The sequence below is a fragment of the Leiobunum rupestre genome, chromosome 2 (genome assembly GCF_980474605.1).
Source record: "Leiobunum rupestre chromosome 2, qqLeiRupe1.1.hap1, whole genome shotgun sequence".
Lineage (NCBI taxonomy): Eukaryota > Metazoa > Arthropoda > Arachnida > Opiliones > Sclerosomatidae > Leiobunum > Leiobunum rupestre.
Window position 1 is genome coordinate 54,374,304 of NC_143385.1, and position 15,763 is coordinate 54,390,066.

The 15,763-nt window shown below is 27.6% G+C and overlaps 1 protein-coding gene across 1 annotated transcript in view; it reads left to right on the forward strand.

Moving 5' to 3' along the window:
* LOC149958410 (ras-related and estrogen-regulated growth inhibitor-like protein) overlaps nt 1-15,763 on the forward strand; it is a 319,784-nt gene that overhangs the window by 277,915 nt on the left and 26,106 nt on the right. The window lies entirely within an intron of this gene.

Sequence of the window (15,763 nt, forward strand, 5' to 3'; positions counted from 1 at the left end):
TTTTATACCGGGCAGGGTCTAAACCGAGAATACGTTTTTCGTAAATAACTCTGAATTGCGGAGATATCTTTGGGGGTCGTGTCGAGAAATTAATACCACTAGGGACCATTCTTCCGAGGAGAGGTGTATTTTGGCTTGCCAACTTGTTTCCATTACAAAATATCCAAAAAATTTATTTTGGACCCTTTATCTGTTTGTTGATTACGTTATCTAAAAAAATATATTTACTTCCGATAACAAAGTTTATATATATACCTTTCTTAATTTTCTGCGGTTTGACAATGGCGTCCCAAGTTCTTTCGCCTTACGACTCTGATTTATATAAATCCGAAGAAATAGTTAGTCCAAAAAAAGCCAGTCGCGATAATCAACTTGATTGGGTTATGGGAAAAACATTTTATTCCCTAGAAGAAGCGAAACAGTACTTGATGTCCCTTAAAACATTCAAACTACGGCGAATCACATATCCTAGTTCTGGAAATAAAATGTTCTACGATTGCAAGTATTCTAGAAAATGTCCAAATAAAGCCTACTTGCATCTATCTCCTGATGACGATGCAGTTTTTATGTTCAAGACAACTGACAGTCACACCCACAACACAAAAACAAGGGGTTTAAATGAAGACATAAAGTTGGAAATCACGAGACTTGTTAGTCTTCAAATAGACAAGCCAAAATTAATCCTAAAAGCGTTACGTGACCAGGGTTTAAAGAACCGAAGTCATCACAAGTACAAAATTACTTGCACCAGATTCGAAAAAAAATTGGTTAGTAAACTTTTTGAATATATTTTTATTTTTGATAAATCTTTCTCTTGTCAGGTTCACCCATTTTACATTTACAAAATCTCAAGGAGGCTTGTGAAAACAGGTCATTTGTGCCAGAAGACTTAAACGAACCCTACGTTTTGAATTACTGCACTAACACAGAGATCAGGTTCGGCGTTTTTTTCACCACACAAAGACTAATTCAGCAACTGCCAATATCAAGAGTACTCCATGCCGACGCAACCTACAAACTTAATTGGAATGGGTTTCCTGTGATAGTCGTCGGAAGCTCTGACCAAGATCGAAAATTTAATCCATTTGGACTTTCAGTTACCGATGGGGAAGCTAAAGATGACTTTGAGTTCGTGTTCAAAACTTTAAAATTAACAGCGCAGTTTAATCCCGAAATTCTGGTTTTTGATTGTGCGGACGCAATTTATAATGCTTTTTGTAGTGTCTTTGGTTCAGATAAAAAAAGAATCACTTGTTGGGCTCATGTCATTCGAAATGTGGACAAAAGGTTAGGTCTTATCGGAGGAAAAAACGTACGAGCAGAGGTAAAGTCCGACATTTATAGTTTACAACTTAGTAAAACGGAAAATGAGTTTAATGTTGGAAAAATGCTGTTTCTTAAAAAATGGAAAGAAGTACAGAGCACTCGAGAATTTCTAACGTATTTTAACGATGAGTATCTTGAAAAACATTGCGGGTGGTATGAAGGGGTAGATCTAAAATCTCCTTGTACAAACAATTGCCTCGAGTCAACGAATCGTTGGAAAAATCTCTTGGGACTTTCAGGGAGAGACATCCACTAGGAAGATTTTTTGAAGTGGCATCTAATATTGTTAGATAATGGTCAATTGCAAGAGATCCCTCGTCCGTAAATTGTATAGCTTTCTCTGAAATCCCAGAATATGATGTCAAAATTATGACTAGCGCCTATTCCTGGATAAAGACAAATTCTTCTAATATACGCGTTAGAAGTAAGGGGAGTACCAAATTCTTTTTTATTAAACCTTCAACTATTCCATGTCTTAAGGAGCAAGATATTGTTTCTTATCAAAGACAAGCCGAAAAGTTGAATTGGCAAGTATTTAATACGTTTAAAAAGTTTCAAACTAGATTATGGGTTGTGACTATGGATTCCGATAACTAGCGTTCTGCTATGTGTACATGCCCTACGTATCTAAAACAGTATAAATGCAAACATATCTTTGGAATAGCTTTACATCAAAAATTAACTGCCGCTCCTGACGAAGTGAAAACTGTGCCGATTGGCCAAAAACGAAAACGCGGTAGACCGACCATGTCGAAAAAAGCATTAATAGTTCAATAAATGTTCAAAAAATCGTCTTGCTGTTTCTTACTGGTAGTTACTTTATTTTAAATAACGACAAAATAGATAAAGGGTCGTAAATGATTTTTTAAGGGAGTTTAATTTTTAAAAAAAGGGTACAAATCAATGAAGGTCTTTTGTTATTAAAAAAGGGTATAAAAATTAAATTATTAAGGGGCCTATTAAATGCATGCCAATTTTTAATACGGGCTCGGGCTCGAGCTCCAAGTAATGTGAATCTTGAAATGGGATAGAGCTTGAGTTCGAAGTTATTTGTATTTTTACGGGGGCTCAAGCTCGGGCTCACTAGTTACAATGTGCGTTCCACAATACCTCAGCTCGGGCTCGGCTTTAACGTGTAAACTTATCGGTCTCGTCTCAGGCTCACAATATTGATTTAAAATACCTGAGCCCGGGCACGTTGACCTATGCTTATATGCGATTAAAGGAATTTTTATAAACCCTATATGTGATTAAAGGAATTTTTATAAACCTTATATGGGTTAAAAGGAATTTTTATAAACCTTATATACGATTAAAGGGATTGTTATTAACCTTATTTGTGATTAAAGGAATTTTAATAAACCTTATAAGTGATTAAAGGAATTTTAATAAACCTTATAAGTGATTAAAGGAATTTTTATAAAACCTTATATGCGATTAAAGAAATTTTTATAAAACCTTATATGCGATTAAAGGGATTTTTATAAACCTTACATGCAATTAAAGAAATTTTATAAACCTTATATACGATTAAAGGAATTTTTATAAACTTTATATATGTGATTAAAGAAATTTTTATAAATCTTGCATGCAATTAAAGAAAATTTTATAAACCTTATATACGATTAAAGGAATTTTTATAACCCTTATATACGATTAAAGGAATTCTTAAAAACCTTATATGCGATTAAAGGAATTCTTATAAACCTTATATGCGATTAAAGGAATTCTTATAAACCTTATATGCGATTAAAGGAATTCTTATAAACCTTATATGCGATTAAAGGAATTCTTATAAACCTTATATGCGATTAAAGGAATTTTTATTACCCTTATATGTGATTAAAGGAATTTTTATAAACCTTGCATTCAATTAAAGAAAATTTTATAAACCTTATATACGATTAAGGGAATTTTTATTAACTTTATATGCGATTAAAGTCATTTTTCTCAACCTTATATGCTATTAAAGGAATTTTTATAAACCTTATTTGTGATTAAAGGAATTTTTATAAACCTTGCATGCGATTAAAGAAAATTTCATAAACCTTATATACGATTAAGGGAATTTTTATTAACTTTATATGCGATTAAAGTCATTTTTCTAAACCTTATATGCTATTAAAGGAATTTTTATAAACCTTATTTGTGATTAAAGGAATTTTTATAAACCTTGCATGCGATTAAAGAAAATTTCATAAACCTTATATACGATTAAGGGAATTTTTATTAACTTTATATGCGATTAAAGTCATTTTTCTAAACCTTATATGCTATTAAAGGAATTTTTATAAACCTTATTTGTGATTAAAGGAATTTTTATAAACCTTGCATGCAATTAAAGAAAATTTCATAAACCTTATATACGATTAAGGGAATTTTTATTAACTTTATATGCGATTAAAGTCATTTTTCTAAACCTTATATGCTATTAAAGGAATTTTTATAAACCTTATTTGTGATTAAACGAATTTTTATAAACCTTGCATGCAATTAAAGAAAATTTTATAAACCTTATATACGATTAAGGGAATTTTTATTAACTTTATATGCGATTAAAGTCATTTTTCCAAACCTTATATGCTATTAAAGGAATTTTTATAAACCTTATTTGTGATTAAAGGAATTTTTATAAACCTTGCATGCAATTAAAGAAAATTTCATAAACCTTATATACGATTAAGGGAATTTTTATTAACTTTATATGCGATTAAAGTCATTTTTCTAAACCTTATATGCTATTAAAGGAATTTTTATAAACCTTATTTGTGATTAAACGAATTTTTATAAACCTTGCATGCGATTAAAGAAAATTTCATAAACCTTATATACGATTAAGGGAATTTTTATTAACTTTATATGCGATTAAAGTCATTTTTCTAAACCTTATATGCTATTAAAGGAATTTTTATAAACCTTATTTGTGATTAAAGGAATTTTTATAAACCTTGCATGCAATTAAAGAAAATTTTATAAACCTTATATACGATTAAGGGAATTTTTATTAACTTTATATGCGATTAAAGTCATTTTTCTAAACCTTATATGCTATTAAAGGAATTTTTATAAACCTTATTTGTGATTAAAGGAATTTTTATAAACCTTGCATGCAATTAAAGAAAATTTCATAAACCTTATATACGATTAAGGGAATTTTTATTAACTTTATATGCGATTAAAGTCATTTTTCTAAACCTTATATGCTATTAAAGGAATTTTTATAAACCTTATTTGTGATTAAAGGAATTTTTATAAACCTTGCATGCGATTAAAGAAAATTTCATAAACCTTATATGCGATTAAAGGAATTTTTATAAACTTTATGCATGTGACTAAAGAAAATATTGTAAACCTTACATGCGATTAAAGGAATTTTTATAAACCTTATATCAGAAGTAAATGAACTTCATTTACTTCTGCTTATATGCATTTAACATTATTAACATTATTAACATTACATGCGATAAACATTATGTGTGTTAAGATATATTTTTTTAAATAATATATGTATTAAGACATAAATTATACGTATTAGCTCTTTAAGTGTCCTTAACCTTAATATAAACCCCACCGAATCAAAATAAAAACAATTACAGGCATGTACGTGGTACGAGTTATATATTACCAGAGAAACACACGAAAGACTTCCACCTTATCAAAGCCATACAAGAACCTCATTTCGCCATATTGAAACTCCGCTCACATATGTTGGTTCCATTTACTGATCAAGTATCTGCGTGCAACAAAATTCTAACTCCAATTTATGGCATAAAAAATTGATTCGAAGGTAACAATAATGTATATATATATATAATTATATATATATAGTTATATATACTTATTTCATTATAATATTAAAATGTATTCATTTAAAAATGTTGATTTTTAGACAATTATGATCTTATTTCATTATTATATAATATATTTATTTATAATTCTGATTTGTAGATGGACTTAATGTCCCTATTTAATTGTAATATTATAATATTTTCATTTAAAATATTGATTTGTAGATAGGAATAATACCCTTATTTAAATATAATATTGTAATATATTTAGAATAATATATTCTTTAATTATAAAAAATTCCTTTAAAATATTAATTTGTAGATAATCATTTCTTTATTTAAATATAATACTAAAATATAGATTTGTAGATAAGAATGATGGACTTATTTAATTATAATATTTTAAACTTGACTCGTAGATTAGAATGATGTCCTTATTTAATTATAATATTACAATATTCCTTTTCAATGGAGAATTTTGTTAATTTAACAATTTAAGCCATCTGAGCGCTTCCTGGCAAATCTCGAAATTTAATTTATTTTGGTACAATAATCAAAATTTCATATTAGCCTTAAAGTAATGAATAATATTGAACTATTATTCCATTTAAATATCTGTGGATAAGCATGCATTGCAAATTTTCCTCTTGTAAAATACCATTACTGAACAAAACATTGTATACAGTGAAATAACGATATCCCATTGATTGTGTTTCGAGTTATTAATTTTCTGGAAAAAATTAAAAACGGAAAAAGATTTTCCGCAAATTGGAAAAATAAAAAATTTAAACATATAATTCTTGTTGGGGTTTTTTTTTCTAGAATAGTCTAGTGGTTTAGTTTTACTTTCGGATTCGAAAAATTTAAAATTGCGAACAATATTAGGCTAATTAAAATTATTCGCAAAAAACCTCGGTAATTTTTCAAAGAAAATTTTCCGACTTACAACTGTAATTGTGTTAATATACCTTTTACAATATTGATATATTTTCAAAAATTACTCTATTAACGTTGATCAGCTTAGCTATTTAAACAAAATCAACCACCTAGCTGACGATTTAGAAAATACCAGAATTAAATAGATAATTATATTTTTGTGCTGTAACTAGGTGAAAATTAAATGTACTAACAAACCACTATGGAAGCAGTGTTGACGGTCACGGTTTGTTCCAAATGGTTCTCTTAAAACTAATTTGGAGACATCACGAGGTGTTTTATAAAGTCTACCCAATTGTTTTGTTAAAATTTTTATTTTTAAATTATCATGCTAATTTCCGTAGCAAAAGTTTAAACTTGAGTTGTGAAAAACATATTTGGTTGCCATGGCAAAACGAATGGCCATTGAAACCTTTCCCTTTAGGAGCTTTCAATGAACATGAAGGTATAATCAACCCCCAAGTTGGAAAAAAATCGGAGCGAAACACCTCGGGATGTCTCCTTGTAAGTCAATAACTCGTATAAAGTTAAATGTCGAAAATATGTTGTTGGAAAAACAGGGAAAAGATCAAACAATAAATTTAAAAAAACCCTTATTCCTCTCAGTTAACCTTCAAACCAATATTCCCAAAAGAAGATCGATTGACTTACGATGTTTTAGCAATGATGATATCCAACCTTTCAGAAACCATAGAAAGCCCAAATCTACTTCCTTCCCCTCAACTGGAAGGGTTTTGAACCGCACACCTTGGGTGAGTGGCCGAGAAGCGTGACTCTCAGGGTCGACGTTCCTGGGTAAATATCGCGACTGGACCCGGTCACTGCGAGCGAGCGAGAGGGTCAATCCCGTGCCAATGGCCCCTGGAGGACGTAGCCAGCGCCGCCAAATTAAAAATAACGTGTTGCATTTCAAAGGTGTATCGTCTTTTCGAAATTGACGCCTATCTATAAATACATTTCATCGGGGTTCTCCTGATGGAAATATACGCGGGAATTTCATCATTGCTCGAGATCGACGCTCTGACGGAAGACTCGCAGGGCATCAATACCTTAATGTTACTGAATCGCAAACTTAATTAAATTGAACTAAATACTTAGAACTAATGTTATTTATTAATATTGACATTATTAATATGAATAATTCCCAATTAATATGATTAATTCCCAATTAATATGATTAATTCCAAATTAATATGATTAATTCCAAATTAATATGATAATTCCAAATTAATATGATTAATTCCAAATTAATATGATTAATTCCAAATTAATATGATTAATTCAAAATTAATATGATTAATTCCAAATTAATATGAATAATTCCAAATTAATATGATTAATTCCAAATTAATATGATTAATTCCAAATTAATATGAATAATTCCAAATTAATATGATTAATTCCAAATTAATATGATTAATTCCAAATTAATATGATTAATTCCAAATTAATATGATTAATTCCAAATTAATATGATTAATTCCAAATTAATATGATTAATTCCAAATTAATATAATTAATTCCAAATTAATATGATTAATTCCAAATTAATATGATTAATTCCAAATTAATGTGATTAATTCCAAATTAATATGATTAATTCCAAATTAATATGTAAATTCCAAACTAATATGATTAATTCCAAACTAATATGATTAATTCCAAGTTAATATGATTAATTCCAAATTAATATGATTAATTCCAAACTAATATGATTAATTCCAAGTTAATATGATTAATTCCAAATTAATATGATTAATTCCAAATTAATATGATTAATTCCAAATTAATATGATTAATTCCAAATTAAAATGATTAATTTCAAATTAATATGATTAATTCCAAATTAATATGATTAATTCCAAATTAAAATGATTAATTCCAAACTAATATGATTAATTCCAAACTAATATGATTAATTCCAAGTTAATATGATTAATTCCAAATTAATATGATTAATTCCAAACTAATATTATTAATTCCAAGTTAATATGATTAATTCCAAATTAATATGATTAATTCCAAATTAATATGATTAATTCCAAATTAATATGATTAATTCCAAATTAATATGATTAATTCCAAATTAATATGATTAATTCCAAATTAATATGATTAATTCCAAATTAATATGATTAATTCCAAATTAATATGATTAATTCCAAATTAATATGATTAATTCCAAATTAATATGATTAATTCCAAATTAATATGATTAATTCCAAATTAATATGATTAATTCCAAACTAATATGATTAATTCCAAACTAATATGATTAATTCCAAGTTAATATGATTAATTCCAAATTAATATGATTAATTCCAAATTAATATGATTAATTCCAAATTAATATGATTAATTCCAAATTAATATGATTAATTCCAAATTAATATGATTAATTCCAAATTAATATGATTAATTCCAAATTAATATGATTAATTCCAAATTAATATGATTAATTCCAAATTAATATGATTAATTCCAAATTAATATGATTAATTCCAAATTAATATGATTAATTCCAAATTAATATGATTAATTCCAAATTAATATGATTAATTCCAAATTAATATGATTAATTCCAAATTAATATGATTAATTCCAAACTAATATTATTAATTCCAAGTTAATATGATTAATTCCAAATTAATATGATTAATTCCAAATTAATATGATTAATTCCAAATTAATATGATTAATTCCAAATTAATATGATTAATTCCAAATTAATATGATTAATTCCAAATTAATATGATTAATTCCAAATTAATATGATTAATTCCAAATTAATATGATTAATTCCAAATTAATATGATTAATTCCAAATTAATATGATTAATTCCAAATTAATATGATTAATTCCAAACTAATATTATTAATTCCAAGTTAATATGATTAATTCCAAATTAATATGATTAATTCCAAATTAATATGATTAATTCCAAATTAATATGATTAATTCCAAATTAATATGATTAATTCCAAATTAATATGATTAATTCCAAATTAATATGATTAATTCCAAATTAATATGATTAATTCCAAATTAATATGATTAATTCCAAATTAATATGATTAATTCCAAATTAATATGATTAATTCCAAATTAATATGATTAATTCCAAATTAATATGATTAATTCCAAATTAATATGATTAATTCCAAATTAATATGATTAATTCCAAATTAATATGATTAATTCCAAATTAATATGATTAATTCCAAATTAATATGATTAATTCCAAATTAATATGATTAATTCCAAATTAATATGATTAATTCCAAATTAATATGATTAATTCCAAATTAATATGATTAATTCCAAATTAATATGATTAATTCCAAATTAATATGATTAATTCCAAATTAATATGATTAATTCCAAATTAATATGATTAATTCCAAATTAATATGATTAATTCCAAATTAATATGATTAATTCCAAATTAATATGATTAATTCCAAATTAATATGATTAATTCCAAACTAATATGATTAATTCCAAACTAATATGATTAATTCCAAGTTAATATGATTAATTCCAAATAAATATGATTAATTCCAAACTAATATGATTAATTCCAAGTTAATATGATTAATTCCAAATTAATATGATTAATTTCAAATTAATATGATTAATTCCAAATTAATATGATTAATTCCAAACTAATATGATTAATTCCAAACTAATATGATTAATTCCAAGTTAATATGATTAATTCCAAATTAATATGATTAATTCCAAACTAATATGATTAATTCCAAGTTAATATGATTAATTCCAAATTAATATGAGTAATTCCAAATTAATATGATTAATTCCAAATTAATATGATTAATTCCAAATTAATATGATTAATTCCAAATTAATATGATTAATTCCAAATTAATATGATTAATTCCAAACTAATATGATTAATTCCAAACTAATATGGTTAATTCCAAGTTAATATGATTAATTCCAAATTAATATGATTAATTCCAAACTAATATTATTAATTCCAAGTTAATATGATTAATTCCAAATTAATATGATTTATTCCAAATTAATATGATTAATTCCAAATTAATATGATTAATTCCAAATTAATATGATTAATTCCAAATTAATATGATTAATTCCAAATTAATATGATTAATTCCAAATTAATATGATTAATTCCAAATTAATATGATTAATTCCAAATTAATATGATTAATTCCAAATTAATATGATTAATTCCAAATTAATATGATTAATTCCAAATTAACATGATTAATTCCAAATTAATATGATTAATTCCAAATTAATATGATTAATTCCAAATTAATATGATTAATTCCAAATTAATATGATTAATTCCAAATTAATATGATTAATTCCAAATTAATATGATTAATTCCAAATTAATATGATTAATTCCAAATTAATATGATTAATTCCAAATTAATATGATTAATTCCAAATTAATATGATTAATTCCAAATTAATATGATTAATTCCAAATTAATATGATTAATTCCAAATTAATATGATTAATTCCAAATTAATATGATTAATTCCAAATTAATATGATTAATTCCAAATTAATATGATTAATTCCAAATTAATATGATTAATTCCAAATTAATATGATTAATTCCAAATTATTAAATAATTCCATTCTTGGTTATATTTAATATATAATAATATCAATAAATAAATAAATATTATTTATGGGTATTTCTTCAAAGTAACTAGGCCTTCTGGTTTTAAAGTTTCTTTTACGCCACTGCCTCTTACTTATACAAGTCTAGGAGTGCGAGATGGAATTGCCAGATGAATTTCGTATTTTCTAGCAGTGGCATAGATAAGGCCCCCGCAGACCCCGCAGTGCGGGGGGGGCCCCGGAGCTTTAGGGGCCCCCTAATTTCATATCAAAGTATATACTAGATACCGGATAAAATTCCGAATATTGTTTTGCGGGGGGGCCTCGCGGGTCTTAGCTACGCCACTGTTTTCTAGCGTGTGTGCTACACTAATAAAGCTCTGTCTTGTGATGTAAGAGAAACATTTAATATTTCTTATTTTGTTCAATGTATTTATTTTAATGATACTTAAGACTACCAAAGTGCCCAACTTTCATTATTTCTAATCTTCAGACGAGCTTCACCAACTGATCAATAGGTGGCGTTAGCGGTCGTCCGTTGCTATAGCGACGCAATTTTTAAGTAAAAGAATTCGAATAGCGTTAACCAGCTCAGAACGGACGAAGCTCACAAAGAAAAATTAATATATTGAATTCATCATATACTGAATTCATCATATATTGAATTCATCATACATTGAATTAATTATATATTGAATGCATCATATATTGAATTAATTTTAAATTGAATTAATTATATATTGAATTCATCATATATTGAATTCATCATATATTGAATTAATTATACATTGAATTAATTATATATTGAATTCAACATACATTGAATTAATTATGCAACAAATTAATTATAAATTGAATTCATCATATATTGAATTAATTATACAACGAATTAATTATACATTGAATTCATCATATATTGAATTAATTATACAACGAATTAATTATATATTGAATTCATTATATATTGAATTAATTACACATTAAATTAATTACACATTAAATTAATTATATATTGAATTAATTATAAATTGAATTAATTATACATTGAATTAATTATATATTGAATTAATTATACATTGAATTAATTATTTATTGAATTCATCTTGTATTGAATTAATTATACATCGAATTTATTATATATAGTGAATTAATTATGCATTGAATTCATCATATGTGGAATTAATTATACATTGAATTCATCATATATGGAATTAATTATACATCGAATTAACTATACATTGAATTCATCATATATGGAATTAATTATACATCGAATTAACTATACATTGAATTCATCATATATGAAATTAATTATACATCGAATTAATTATACATCGAATTAATTATACATTGAATTAATTATACATTGAATTAATTACACATTGAATTAATTATATATTGAATTAATTATGTATTGAATTAATTGTATATTGAATTAATTATATATTGAATTAATTATATATTGAATTAATTATATATCGAATTAACTATACATTGATTTCATTATATATTGAATTAATTATATATTGATTAAATTTTATATTGAATTAATTATATATTGAATTAATTATATATTTATTTAATTATATACTGAATTAATTATATATTGATTTAATTTTATATTGTATTAATTATATATTGAATGAATTAAATATTGATTTAATTATATACTGAATTAATTATATATTGAAATAAATTCGATTTTTCGACTCTGACTCCCTCTTGAAACGAATAGTAACAATTGTATAGACACACATTCTCAAAATTACGCAACCAATACTTTGACCTATTTTTATTGCCTTCTTGGCCAAAATATTTGTGCCAAATCGAAACTGAAACTAAAACTAAACATTTTAAGGCTATACTGCTGTTCTATAGTTGTTCATTGACATAGAGTAATTTTTTTAATCTAGACATAATATTTGTACTGATTCTTAAAACACTTTCAACTCCAAATAATTTTATTTAATAGAGAACATATAAACTCTTTTTCGTGCCTTATTTGACCCCTCTTACTTGAATCCCGCTCGTCGGCCATTGCCTCTGCCCTCAGCGGGGAGTCTAGCATCCACTCTTTGGGTGTCCATAATGGAGGATGGAGCTGAAAGGGGGAAAAACAATTATGGACGCGCCCAGGTTACGTAAATACCGCGAAAAAGAGTGTTATCCATGAATATCGAACTGCTTTAAGCCCTTTCCACACGGACACTTTAGAGCGGTTTAGAAGTGGACTGAGCCTGGAACAACCGTGTTCACTAGACAAAATTTGGTGCGGGTTCAACCCGGGCTGAGACTACCTCGAGAGGTAGTCTCGTTCCGGTTTTCAATTAAGGGAACCTTGGCGGATATCTGCACATATGTCACTGGTAGCGAAAACCCTGGCGTCATGTACCTTTCCTGGCCAACCCAAATAAATATCGCGAAAAATGTATCGAAAATCAACAACGGCCTGCTTATAATAGAATAAAAAGCTTTTCTGTTGTAATAATCGGCGTGACTGTCTTCAGGAGCAATTATTGGGATGTGTGTACTATCTATCGACCCGACGCACTGAGGATAGTTCCAAACTTCTTGAAAACCCATCGCAATTTTTTTTAATTCAGAATTATTACTTGGAAAGTTAATATAATTTTCGATGAGGTTTTCGGTAACCGTTCGACAAAAGTCCAGAACAATTATTCCAACAGTTGACGTACCAATCAGGCCCGTAGCCAGGGGGGGGGGGTCTTTCACCCGACCTAGCCATTTCTGCAACTCAACTCCGACGCCCCCTTTTGGGACAATTCGCCCATCTTAAAATATGGTTCACCCGCTCTATATCGATGTCCTGGCTATGGCCCTGGTACCAATACAAAATAAATTGGCAATTGTTCTATACTCTACATTCGTCGCGAGTTTGTATAATGAAATTGCAACGCGTTTGGTTAGTGGAATAGCCATTCTCATTTGTGTATCTTGTTTTTCAATATAAGGCTTCAATTGATCGCGGAGAATCGAAAAGGTAGATTTCGTCATACGGAAATTTGGAACCTAAAGCCAAAATACCATGAATTCGTCTTCAAACCATTTAAATTGAATTATTTTTCTCACCCAAATATGATCGTTGAGTCCCCTAATATTAAACTTCTATCAATATCGGTATGACGGTGTTCAGACTCGTTGTTTATCGCAAATTTGTGAATAGTCTATTAAAAATAAATATTGTTTCTTCACGATAACCATCGATGAAATAGTGTCCAGAAAATTTATTTTGTAATTAAAATGGGCATTCCTCAATAGTAGACCTAATTTTTCGATTCTTTATTTTATCTTTCTTTTGTTATTTAAATATCTGTTATGCCTATTACATATATGATATACTTCAAAAACATTAGTAGTAATAAAACAAGTTGGCAAGCCAAAATATACCTCTCCTCGGAAGAATTGTCCCTAGTGGTATTAATTTCTCGAGATGACTAATAGTGGAATGAAAACTTTTTTATTTTTTTCGGAAAAATACGGAAAATTTTCCAGGAAAAGGCCTCGGTCATTTTCCGGAAAATTACAACACTACTTAAAACAATAATTAGAGGGTAATTTAAACAAGTTGGCAAGCCAAAACATACCTCTCCTCGGAAGAATTGTCCGTAGCGGTATTAATTTCTCGAGATGACCCTTAAAGATAGATCTCCGCAATTCAGAGTTATTTACTAAAAACTTAATCCAGGTTCTATCCCGCCCGGTATAAAATTTTAACTATAATTAAAATAATTGAGACGAAACAACCGAGTATAATTTGTTCAGAATATTATAAATTAAGTAGTTACAACAGTGAGTTAGACGTAATAAAACAATGCACAATTGAATTTAACCCTATTTACGGTACAAGTTTATCAGTTAAATATAATACGAAGCCAATTTTAATGAAAGAAATATCTACAGAGGGTATTTGTATTTTTCTCGCTTACGAAATACTATAGCCACACCTTTAACGCTCATTTTATTTCAACACTTGCCCTTGATGAAGATACCGTAGAATAGCCATTTTCGACATCTGGTAGTGGACGACTCGTAGACTTCCAGTTGACGTTGTGACACTTACCGCATGAAAAAGACCAATGCCGTCCAATTTCCAATATCATACATTGACTCGAAAACCCAGGAAACCAATGACTGTATTAGGAATCGTAGATATCCAAATATCCACACCAAATGTATTAACAAGAAGCAAAAACCTTACCATCAACAAAGCACAAAGAGCCACTTGACTAAACGCAACCTCGAATATCAATAAACGTTAAATGAACGCCTTCGCTGTATTGCAACTATATTTAAGACGATTAGAAAACCCGTAAATAAATAACAAAAAACTAACAAAGTGGATCAACCTTTAACCCTCTTATCTCTGCTGACTGCGCTAAAACAAGATTTGACCTTTAAAATTTCATACTTAAAAAATGTAGAATTTAAAAACCATTAATATACTATTCCGCTAAGCTGAGTTTATAATTTTCAAAGAACTGTAATGTGTATCGGTGGTTCTGTGGTAGAACATTCGCCTGTCATTTAGAAGGGCTCGGGTTCGAAACCTGGGCGGTGCATTCTTTTTAATCAACAGAGAAGACGTTACATTAGAATATCTTCGATGTAATAATTTAAATGGAAAACGAAATTTCGTTCTATTTTAAAAACCGAAATTTAATACTCTGTTAATTTGCAATAAACGCTTCCGCTTAAGCTGAGCTTATAATTTTCTTTAAATCGTAGCATGTATCGGTGGTTCTGTGGTAGAACACTCGCCTGTCATGCCGGAGGGCTCGGGGTCGAATCCCGCCCGATGCGATCGCAAATTGATACTAAGACAAATACCGTTAACAATTGGTGGAAACAAAATCTCCTCGGAGAGGTAATTTCATTCTTTACGCCGAACATTTTCTAGCCGTGCCGATCGCGGTTTAATAACCAAGTGAGCTAGTTTTCGTTCCGTTCACACTACGACGAAGTGAACCGATAACGTTATCGGAACTGGTTTAAACTTCCGTCTGGACGCGAGCCAACTATTCCGGCTTCGTACCGCGATAAAAAAGGAGCTAGTGTGGAAAGGGC